The following is a 12,500-nucleotide window of genomic DNA, read 5'->3' as shown; positions in this document are numbered from 1 at the left end:
CAACCGAGCCACCTCAAAATGCATTTTTTTCTATATAATAGTGCCAAATTCTATATGTGGGTAGTTGATCAGAAAATTTTTCGACGTACCCTGTGCCATCGAGCTTCCCAGCCCATTTTCGAACGAAAAGCAACCACGTTCTTGCCTTGCCTGGGAAGGAAAGCATTTCACGGAATGCACCTTCCCTATCGTCCGAAGCCAGCTGCCTAGGGGTACCCTGTACCAGCGAGCGCCTAGACAAGCCTAGCTCAGTGTACCGCCCCAGTACTGTGGTATAGCTCCCGATATCGTAGGCTAGTGTGCTCGGTTCGCAAGGCAGCTATACCACTACTATATGAATGCTACACCAAAATTTTTGTTCATTTTCAACCGAGCCACCTCAAAATGCATTTTTTTCTATATAATAGTGCCAAATTCTATATGTGGGTAGTTGATCAGAAAATTTTTCGACGTACCCTGTGCCATCGAGCTTCCCAGCCCATTTTCGAACGAAAAGCAGCCACGTTCTTGCCTTGCCTGGGAAGGAAAGCATTTCACGGAATGCACCTTCCCTATCGTCCGAAGCCAGCTGCCTAGGGGTACCCTGTACCAGCGAGCGCCTAGACAAGCCTAGCTCAGTGTACCGCCCCAGTACTGTGGTATAGCTCCCGATATCGTAGGCTAGTGTGCTCGGTTCGCAAGGCAGCTATACCACTACTATATGAATGCTACACCAAAATTTTTGTTCATTTTCAACCGAGCCACCTGAAAATGCATTTTTTCCTATATAATAGTGCCAAATACTATATGTGGGTAGTTGGTCAGAATATTTTTCGACGTACCCTGTGCCATCGAGCTTCCCAGCCCATTTTCGAACGAAAAGCAGCCACGTTCTTGCCTTGCCTGGGCTTGCTAGCTACCAAAGAGAGTGTGCCTGCCTCTCTCCCTTCTCGCTTGTCCTGTCCTTGGTAAGCTAGCCTTCGATCGCACCTTGCTAGCTACCAGAGAGAGAGTGTGCCTGCCTCTCTCCCTTCTCGCTTGTCCTGTCCTTGGTAAGCTAGCCATCGATCGCACCGTGCTAGCTACCAGAGAGAGAGAGAGAGCGTGCCTGCCTCTCTCTCTCTCCCTTCACGCTTGTCCTGTCCTTGGTAGGCTAGCCTTCGCTCGCACCTAGCTAGCTACCAGAGAGAGAGAGTGTGTCTGCCTGCCTGCCTGCCTTATCGGCCTCTCTCTCTCGTCTCGATTCACTTTCAATCGAGACCATAGGAAACGCATTTTTTCCTATATAATAGTACCAAATACTATGTGTGGGTAGTTGGTCAAAAAGTTGCCCAAAAGGTGCACCTTTTTGAATTCGTTCCGTTTTTACCAAGGGCTTTCTACCACGGCCAAACCTTCGATTCCCCAAGCCTTTCCTCACTCTCTATCACACCTTGCTAGCTACCAGAGAGAGAGAGTGTGCCTGCCTCTCTCTCTCCCTTCTCGCTTGTCCTGTCCTTGGTAAGCTAGCCTTCGATCGGACCTAGCTAGCTACCAGAGAGAGAGAGAGAGAGAGAGAGAGAGAGAGTGAGTGTGCCTGCCTCTCTCTCTCCCTTCTCGCTTGTCCTGTCCTTGGTAAGCTAGCCTTCGATCGGACCTAGCTAGCTACCAGAGAGAGAGAGTGTGCCTGCCTCTCTCTCTCCCTTCTCGCTTGTCCTGTCCTTGGTAAGCTAGCCTTCGATCGGACCTAGCTAGCTACCAGAGAGAGAGAGTGTGCCTGCCTCTCTCTCTCCCTTCTCGCTTGTCCTGTCCTTGGTAAGCTAGCCTTCGATCGGACCTAGCTAGCTACCAGAGAGAGAGAGTGTGCCTGCCTCTCTCTCTCCCTTCTCGCTTGTCCTGTCCTTGGTAAGCTAGCCTTCGATCGGACCTAGCTAGCTACCAGAGAGAGAGTGTGTGCCTGCCTCTCTCCCTTCTCGCTTGTCCTGTCCTTCGTACGCTAGCCTTCGATCGCACCTTGCTAGCTACCAGAGAGAGAGTGTGCCTGCCTCTCTCCCTTCTCGCTTGTCCTGTCCTTGGTAAGCTAGCCATCGATCGCACCGTGCTAGCTACCAGAGAGAGAGAGAGCGTGCCTGCCTCTCTCTCTCTCCCTTCACGCTTGTCCTGTCCTTGGTAGGCTAGCCTTCGCTCGCACCTAGCTAGCTACCAGAGAGAGAGAGAGAGTGTGTGTCTGCCTGCCTGCCTGCCTTATCGGCCTCTCTCTCTCGTCTCGATTCACTTTCAATCGAGACCATAGGAAACGCATTTTTTCCTATATAATAGTACCAAATACTATGTGTGGGTAGTTGGTCAAAAAGTTGCCCAAAAGGTGCACCTTTTTGAATTCGTTCCGTTTTTACCAAGGGCTTTCTACCACGGCCAAACCCTCGATTCCCCAAGCCTTTCCTCACTCTCTCTCTCGCACCTTGCTAGCTACCAGAGAGAGAGAGTGTGCCTGCCTCTCTCCCTTCTCGCTTGTCCTGTCCTTGGTAAGCTAGCCTTCGATCGGACCTAGCTAGCTACCAGAGAGAGAGAGAGAGAGAGAGAGAGAGTGTGCCTGCCTCTCTCTCTCCCTTCTCGCTTGTCCTGTCCTTGGTAAGCTAGCCTTCGATCGGACCTAGCTAGCTACCAGAGAGAGAGAGTGTGCCTGCCTCTCTCCCTTCTCGCTTGTCCTGTCCTTCGTACGCTAGCCTTCGATCGCACCTTGCTAGCTACCAGAGAGAGAGTGTGCCTGCCTCTCTCCCTTCTCGCTTGTCCTGTCCTTGGTAAGCTAGCCATCGATCGCACCGTGCTAGCTACCAGAGAGAGAGAGAGAGCGTGCCTGCCTCTCTCTCTCTCCCTTCACGCTTGTCCTGTCCTTGGTAGGCTAGCCTTCGCTCGCACCTAGCTAGCTACCAGAGAGAGAGAGAGTGTGTGTCTGCCTGCCTGCCTGCCTTATCGGCCTCTCTCTCTCGTCTCGATTCACTTTCAATCGAGACCATAGGAAACGCATTTTTTCCTATATAATAGTACCAAATACTATGTGTGGGTAGTTGGTCAAAACGTTGCCCAAAAGGTGCACCTTTTTGAATTCGTTCCGTTTTTACCAAGGGCTTTCTACCACGGCCAAACCTTCGATTCCCCAAGCCTTTCCTCACTCTCTATCACACCTTGCTAGCTACCAGAGAGAGAGAGTGTGCCTGCCTCTCTCCCTTCTCGCTTGTCCTGTCCTTGGTAAGCTAGCCTTCGATCGGACCTAGCTAGCTACCAGAGAGAGAGAGTGTGCCTGCCTCTCTCCCTTCTCGCTTGTCCTGTCCTTCGTACGCTAGCCTTCGATCGGACCTAGCTAGCTACCAGAGAGAGAGAGTGTGCCTGCCTCTCTCCCTTCTCGCTTGTCCTGTCCTTCGTACGCTAGCCTTCGATCGCACCTTGCTAGCTACCAGAGAGAGAGTGTGCCTGCCTCTCTCCCTTCTCGCTTGTCCTGTCCTTGGTAAGCTAGCCATCGATCGCACCGTGCTAGCTACCAGAGAGAGAGAGAGAGCGTGCCTGCCTCTCTCTCTCTCCCTTCACGCTTGTCCTGTCCTTGGTAGGCTAGCCTTCGCTCGCACCTAGCTAGCTACCAGAGAGAGAGAGAGTGTGTGTGTCTGCCTGCCTGCCTGCCTTATCGGCCTCTCTCTCTCGTCTCGATTCACTTTCAATCGAGACCATAGGAAACGCATTTTTTCCTATATAATAGTACCAAATACTATGTGTGGGTAGTTGGTCAAAAAGTTGCCCAAAAGGTGCACCTTTTTGAATTCGTTCCGTTTTTACCAAGGGCTTTCTACCACGGCCAAACCCTCGATTCCCCAAGCCTTTCCTCACTCTCTCTCTCGCACCTTGCTAGCTACCAGAGAGAGAGAGTGTGCCTGCCTCTCTCCCTTCTCGCTTGTCCTGTCCTTGGTAAGCTAGCCTTCGATCGGACCTAGCTAGCTACCAGAGAGAGAGAGAGAGAGAGAGAGAGAGTGTGCCTGCCTCTCTCTCTCCCTTCTCGCTTGTCCTGTCCTTGGTAAGCTAGCCTTCGATCGGACCTAGCTAGCTACCAGAGAGAGAGAGAGAGAGAGAGAGTGTGTGTGTGTGCCTGCCTCTCTCTCTCCCTTCTCGCTTGTCCTGTCCTTGGTAAGCTAGCCATCGATCGCACCTTGCTAGCTACCAGAGAGAGAGAGAGAGCGTGCCTGCCTCTCTCTCTCCCTTCACGCTTGTCCTGTCCTTGGTAGGCTAGCCTTCGCTCGCACCTAGCTAGCTACCAGAGAGAGAGAGAGTGTGTGTGTCTGCCTGCCTGCCTGCCTTATCGGCCTCTCTCTCTCGTCTCGATTCACTTTCAATCGAGACCATAGGAAACGCATTTTTTCCTATATAATAGTACCAAATACTATGTGTGGGTAGTTGGTCAAAAAGTTGCCCAAAAGGTGCACCTTTTTGAATTCGTTCCGTTTTTACCAAGGGCTTTCTACCACGGCCAAACCCTCGATTCCCCAAGCCTTTCCTCACTCTCTCTCTCGCACCTTGCTAGCTACCAGAGAGAGAGAGTGTGCCTGCCTCTCTCCCTTCTCGCTTGTCCTGTCCTTAGTAAGCTAGCCTTCGATCGGACCTAGCTAGCTACCAGAGAGAGAGAGAGAGAGTGTGCCTGCCTCTCTCTCTCTCCCTTCTCGCTTGTCCTGTCCTTGGTAAGCTAGCCTTCGATCGCACCTTGCTAGCTACCAGAGAGAGAGAGCGTGCCTGCCTCTCTCCCTTCACGCTTGTCCTGTCCTTGGTAGGCTAGCCTTCGATCGCACCTAGCTAGCTACCAGAGAGAGAGAGTGTGTGTCTACCTGCCTGCCTGCCTTATCGGCCTCTCTCTCTCTCTCGTCTCGATTCACATTCAATCGAGACCCTAGGAAACGCATTTTTTCCTATATAATAGTGCCAAATACTATATGTGGGTAGTTAGTTAGGAAAGTTTCAACTTCCTAACCTTACAGACACTACCCAAGCCATATCGCTACTAGAGCGAGAGAGGGTGCCCCTGCCTCTCTCTCTCTCTACCTTTCGCTCTACTCCTAGCACTCCTGGCTAGATCGGCATTGCATGCTGGCTGGGACGACCTATCCAACGAGGGGTCGATCGTCCCGATGCGACCAGGCGATCGGTCGCAACAGGGAAGAAACCAGCTATCGTACTACGTCTCTAATGCAATGTATAGGACCCCAAAATCACTTCTTCCCTATATATAGTGCCAAATTCTATATGGGGGTAGTTGGTCAGGAAAGTTTCAATTTTGAAATCGTGCCTTTGCTACCAACGGCTTTGCACCAAGGGAAAGCCAGGGGTACACAAGGACTAGCGCCACAGTCTCACTTCTCGGTTTTATTTTATTCATTATCTCGGTAACGGATAGGAATTTTTTGATGGGGTTTGCTTTGGCAGATCGGCCATTACGAGAGCTATAAAGCAATGTCAACTGCGAGATTCGAACTCTTCCCTGTTGGTCGGGGCGGTGGGTGCGTCAAAACATAGACTTTTCAAAAAATCGACTTTATGCCGTTTCACTAAATGTTGAATATCTCGGGAACCCCTTGATATTTTTCCATGGGGTTTGCATTGGAATATTGGCCAATGAAAGGTCTAGATTGCTATGTCGGCGGCGGGATTCGAACTCGTGCTAGGTAGTTTTTACAGTGAAAAAACCGATGAACAAATGACTTTTTTGGCAATTTCTCCGTAACAAATGGGAATATTTCGACGAGGTTTATGCCGGCAAGTCGGTCTCGATAGCCTGTATCAGAAAATAACAAGTTGCCTGGCACAACTCCTCCCCAATCGTCGGGGCGGTGGGTGCGTCAAAACATATGACTTTTCAAAAAAAATCGACTTTATGCCGTTTCACTAAATGTTGAATATCTCGGGAACCCCTTGATATTTTTCCATGGGGTTTGCATTAGAATATTGGCCAATGAAGGGTCTAGATTGCTATGTCGGCGGCGGGATTCGAACTCGTGCTAGGTCGTTTTCACAGTGAAAAAACCGATGAACAAATGACTTTTTTGGCAATATCTCCGTAACAAATGGGAATATTTCGACGGGGTTTATGTCGGCAAGTCGGCCTCGATAGCCTGTATCAGAAAATATCAAGTTGCCTGGCACACCTCCTCCTCAATCGTCGGGGCGGTGGGTGCGTCAAAACATATGACTTTACAAAAAGTCTTTATGCCGTTTCACTAAACGTTGAATATTTTGGGAACCGCTTGACATTTTTCCATGGGGTTTGCATTGGAATATTGGACAATGAAGGTTCTAGACTGCTATGTCGACGGCGGGATTCGAACTTGTGCTAGGTCGTCCTCACAATTAAAAAACCGATGAAAAGCTACAGTTTCCCCCATATCTCCAGAACGGCTGGGAATATTTTCAAGCGGTTTGCTGCAGCGTGTCGGGGCCACGGGGCCACGTCGGGGAACGGGTGCCACCCGGACGCCACCGGGCGAGGTGGTGTCAAAATGGCGGAAAAACCGTTAGGTTCCTAGAATGAAGTGGTGGAAGGGAACGTCCCATTGGCACGTTTCACACCTCGGCAGACGCGCCTGGTCGAGACGAAGACAGAGAGTGGTAGATGTTGAAAATCGGTGCAGGTTTGGCCGAGTTAGGGGCTGTTTTGTCACCCGGCAGGGGCCACAAAACGACAAAGTCCGAAAAGCTACAGTTTCCCCCATATCTCCAGAACGGCTGGGAATATTTTCAAGCGGTTTGCTGCAGCGTGTCGGGGCCACGGGGCCACGTCGGGGAACGGGTGCCACCCGGACGCCACCGGGCGAGGTGGTGTCAAAATGGCGGAAAAACCGTTGGGGTTCCTAGAATGAAGTGGTGGAAGGGAACGTCACATTGGCACGTTTTACACCTCGGCAGACGCGCCTGGTCGAGACGAAGACATAGAGTGGTAGATGTTGAAAATCGGTGCAGGTTTGGCCGAGTTAGGGGCTGTTTTGTCACCCGGCAGGGGCCACAAAACGACAAAGTCCGAAAAGCTACAGTTTCCCCCATATCTCCAGAACGGCTGGGAATATTTTCAAGCGGTTTGCTGCAGCGTGTCGGGGCCACGGGGCCACGTCGGGGAACGGGTGCCACCCGGACGCCACCGGGCGAGGTGGTGTCAAAATGGCGGAAAAACCGTTAGGTTCCTAGAATGAAGTGGTGGAAGGGAACGTCCCATTGGCACGTTTCACACCTCGGCAGACGCGCCTGGTCGAGACGAAGACAGAGAGTGGTAGATGTTGAAAATCGGTGCAGGTTTGGCCGAGTTAGGGGCTGTTTTGTCACCCGGCAGGGGCCACAAAACGACAAAGTCCGAAAAGCTACAGTTTCCCCCATATCTCCAGGACGGCTGGGAATATTTTCAAGCGGTTTGCTGCAGCGTGTCGGGGCCACGGGGCCACGTCGGGGAACGGGTGCCACCCGGACGCCACCGGGCGAGGTGGTGTCAAAATGGCGGAAAAACCGTTGGGGTTCCGGAATGAAGTGGTGGAAGGGAACGTCACATTGGCACGTTTTACACCTCGGCAGACGCGCCTGGTCGAGACGAAGACATAGAGTGGTAGATGTTGAAAATCGGTGGAGGTTTGGCCGAGTTAGGGGCTATTTTTCACCCATGCCACAATAGTCAAGGTCAAGGTAGGGAGCGTGGGAAAATAGTGTTTTTCTCCCAAGCGTGGAAAGATATGTTAAAGTTTGACCCACCGGCGCCTAGGTCTGGATGAGTCGCACCTGCCTGTGTTATCCCCGTGCATGTCGCTGTGTCCGTTCGTGCGTACGCCTTCGCATAGCAAACGCTTCGGTGCCAAGTCGGTAGCTTAAAGTTGGTTTTCTCCGAAAGCCTATGAGCGATCTTAAGGTGCGACCCATCGGCAGATGGGCCTCGACGAGACGCAGCTGGCAGTGAAAACCCCATGGATCTCGGCTGGTCCGATCGTCCGTAAGTCAAAGAAAACGAATGCAATGGAATTCGCAATGGTCAGCTCGCTGCGAGAATCGGATTATTTTTTTTCCTGGCCAAACGGGTGGACCAATGGGCAATTGCAAGACGTCATTCGATCTGGCGTGACGAGAGGCGTCTTGGAAAAAAAAATAAGTCCATTGGACCTGTACGTTCGTCCGTAATGGTAAGAAAACCGATTTTTGGAACCCCCCTCCAATGTTAAAGTGAAAATGTCCATTAAAAAAAGTTTTCTCGCCGACGGGTAGAGGTATTGTCCCGTGTCGTGGTTCGACCGCTCGGGCCCGACGAGACGCGTCTGCCGGTGCCAGGCACGGTCGAGTAGGCGTGTCCGTTCGTCCGTGCGCTCTGGAAAACGTTTTCAGCCGCGCCGAACCATACGAGTGCGAAGTTGGCTTAAATCGAGTTTGCTCGAAAAGTAATGGACCGATTTTGACATGCGACCTACCGACAGGTCGGTCTCGGCAAGACACGTCGGACGGTGTGAAAGACATGGAATTCCCATCGTCCGTTCGTCCGTCCGGGGAAGAAAACGGGCCCGTTGATGTCAATGTCGGAAGCGGGCGACATTGGGTCGAAGCGAGTTTTGAGCATCGCCACTTAAAGGTATGTTGCCATGCCCTACGTCGTAAGATGGGCCTGGAAGAGCCGCATCTGGTGGTGCAAACCGCATGAAAATCGGCTTGTCCGTTCGTCCGTGCGACCCGTCCACGTGCATGTCGCTGGAGCGCGACATGGGGTTGAAGCGAGTTTTCAGCATCGCCACTTGGCAGGATGTTGACGAGCCATACGTCGGACGATGGGCCTGGAGAAGACGCATCTGTGCGTGCAAACCCCGTGAAAATCTGCTGGTCCGTTCGTCCGTACGGCTGAGAAAATGCGTAGTTCAAGGTCAAGGTCGGGAGCGTGGGAAAAAAATGGCTTGGGTGCAGTTTTCTCTGGAACGGGAAGAGCTATCTTGAAGTGGGAAGCACCGGCACATCGGCCCGGACGAGTCGCATCTGCCTGCGAAAAGGGCATTTGAATCACCGTGTCCGTTCGTGTGCAGGACGAGGAAAATGAATGGTTTGACTGTTGCGGAGAAGACGGATCCGTACTTGGAGTTAGTACGTGATTTACGCTGGCGCACAAAGAGAGATATGAATACCAAGAAGAAGAAGAAGAAGAAGAAGAAGAAGAAGAAGAAGAAGAAGAAGAAGAAGAAAAAAAATTAGAAAATAAAAATAACAAAGAAGAAGAAGAAGGAAGGCGGGAAGAAAGAACATAATAATAATAATAATAATAATAATAATAATAATAATAATAATAATAATAATAAAACCCGCAATACAAGGTGATTTTGTACGATACTATTTAAAACACTTTATGGAAGCGTTCGATTGTCGTTTCTATGCATAAATTTGGCAATTGTAATCCATTCCACTGCATTTTTCATGATGGGAAAATATTGTCCCACTTGGGCAAAGATTGGCCCAAAATCTACCTGGCATTGGAAGCACTTGGCTTCATTCACCTTAGGACTCCAGCGTTACCTTGTCGTACAGACAATATTGTGTAGGCATGTTTGTCCAATTCCTTGGTTCGACATTAAAATCACTTCATACAAACAATATAAGTGATTTCGTCCAATTGCGCTCTTTGACAAATTTCAAAATTGTGTGCAATTCGATCATGTGGCATTGATAAACACTTTACAGAAGCGTTTAATTATGTTCTGTCTGCATGAAGTTGGCATTTTCCATGATGGGAAATATTTGTCCAAAACCTACATGTTATCTGGCTTTGAGCCCCCCCAAAATTGCCAAGAAAAGTAGCAAAATGTGGCCAAAAACCTACGTTATTGGGTTTGGGGCAAAAATTTGCACAACAATGTTCCGAAAAGTGGCCAAAAACCTACCTAAACTTTTCTGAGACACGCTCGACAGTGTCTTCTTTCCGCACGGTTTGTGTCAAGCCCGTTCCCTTGGCTGTGACGGGAACAAATAAATTTAAAAAAAAAAAAAAACAAAGGAAAAAAAAAAAAAAAAAAGAAAAGAAAAGAAAAGAAAAAATCGTATCTGTAGAACGGTAAAAGATATTCTCATGCGGTTTGCGTTGGCTGCTGCGTCCTAGACAGAGCTATTATGTCTCTCTGTATGTATGTATGTATGTATGTATGTATGTATGTATGTATGTATGTATGTATGTATGTATGTATGCAAATCAATAAATAACCAAGTCCAACAAAACCCATTTCTTCCATGCAAGTGTAAAGTTGCCAAATATATCTTAATGGCTGCGTCCGTTCGTCCGCCATCGGGAGAAAACCGTTTTCCACCATGCAAGTGTGAAGTTTCGAAAAATTGAAATCTTTGGAATATAGCGACGTGCCACATGTCGGCAGATCGGGCTCGAAGAGACGACTCTGTTAGAGCAAACCGCACGTCAATAGCCCTGTCCGTTCGTCCGTACGCTTCGAGAAACCGACCGTTTCTAGGTAAAACGCGGCTTAAAGTTCCTTTCCTCCGGAAGGGCAAGAGCTAGGTAGACGTGCGACCCAGGGCCAGATTGGTCTTGAAGAGACGCGTCAGGCAGTGAAAACCCCACGAAAATCGGACTGTCCGTTCGCCCGCCATTGGAAGAAAACCGATTCCTTCCATGCAAGTGTGAAGTTTCGAAAAATTGAAAGCTTAGGAATAGAGCGACTTGCCATATGTCGGCAGATCGGGCTCGACGAGGCCACTGTGCTAGAGCAAACCGAACGTCGATAGCCCTGTCCGTTCGTCCGTTCGCTTCGAAAAACCGACCGTTTTTAGGTGAAACGCGGCGTAAAGTTCCTTTTCTCGGGAGGGGCAAGAGCTAGGTGGACGTGCCACCCAGGGCCAGATTGGCCTTGAAGAGACGCGTCTGGCAGTGAAAACCCCACGAAAATCGGACAGTCCGTTCGTCCGTGCGACCATGAAAAGCCGAAGGTCAAGGTTGTTGCCATCACGGCATTCCGTTGGTTCGGTATCTTCACTCGAATACCTATATCTTTCGAACGCTCGAAGATATTTTCGTGCGGTTTGCTGCGGCTGATGGGTCTGAGAAAGACCTATCCGTCGATGCCTTGCGCTGGAAGATGGCTTCATCCTGGACGAGGCGGTGGCCATTTCAGCGAGAGACGAAAGTAATGGGAAAATAACAAGTAACCGACTTCGCTCGGGAAGCAATTTATCGGCACTCTTGCTAGAAAATTCGTGTCTCTAAAACGGCGAAAGATATTCTCGTGCGGTTTGCGGTGGCGGCTGCGTCCTAGAGAGAGCTATCCACGCATGCCTTGCCGAGCGAGATGGCTTCAAAGATGGCTTCGTGATGGCCGTTCAGGCACAGGCAGAAATCACTGGAGGGGGGGATAGACACACAAAACTCGCTCGGTATGCAATTTATCGGCACACTTGCTAGAAAATTCGTGTCTCTAAAACGGCGAAAGATATTCTCGTGCGGTTTGCGGTGGCGGCTGCGTCCTAGACAGAGCTATCCACGCATGCCTTGCCGAGCGAGATGGCTTCAAAGATGGCTTCGTGATGGCCGTTCAGGCACAGGCAGAAATCACTGGAGGGGGGGATAGACACACAAAACTCGCTCGGTATGCAATTTATCGGCACACTTGCTAGAAAATTCGTGTCTCTAAAACGGCGAAAGATATTCTCGTGCGGTTTGCGGTGGCGGCTGCGTCCTAGACAGAACTATCCACGCATGCCTTGCCGAGCGATATATATATATATATATATATATATATATATATATATATATATATATATATATATATATATATACATATATACATATATATACATATATATACATATATATACATATATATATATATATATATATATATATATATATATATATATATATATATATATATATATATATATATATATATTCACACACACACACACACACAAAGACACACACACACACACACACATCAATTAATAACTAAGTCCAACGTTGGTTTTAGTTACTTCGCTTCCAAGGGCTTTGCACCAACGGAATGTCAGGGGTACACAAGGCCTAGCGCCGACGGCGGGAGGTATTATCAAATGTCAGATGCCAAAAGATCTGTCTTGAATAGACGCGTCGGCCTGTGCCAAATATATCTTAATGGCTGCGTCCGTTCGTCCGCCATCGGGAGAAAACCGTTTTCCACCATGCAAGTGTGAAGTTTCGAAAAATTGAAATCTTTGGAATATAGCGACGTGCCACATGTCGGCAGATCGGGCTCGAAGAGACGACTCTGTTAGAGCAAACCGCACGTCAATAGCCCTGTCCGTTCGTCCGTACGCTTCGAGAAACCGACCGTTTCTAGGTAAAACGCGGCTTAAAGTTCCTTTCCTCCGGAAGGGCAAGAGCTAGGTAGACGTGCGACCCAGGGCCAGATTGGTCTTGAAGAGACGCGTCAGGCAGTGAAAACCCCACGAAAATCGGACTGTCCGTTCGCCCGCCATTGGAAGAAAACCGATTCCTTCCATGCAAGTGTGAAGTTTCGAAAAAT

The sequence above is a fragment of the Sinohyriopsis cumingii genome, unplaced genomic scaffold (assembly GCF_028554795.1).
Source record: "Sinohyriopsis cumingii isolate HCF-2022 unplaced genomic scaffold, ASM2855479v2 utg004370l, whole genome shotgun sequence".
Lineage (NCBI taxonomy): Eukaryota > Metazoa > Mollusca > Bivalvia > Unionida > Unionidae > Sinohyriopsis > Sinohyriopsis cumingii.
Note: the sequence above shows the minus strand (reverse complement) of the source record.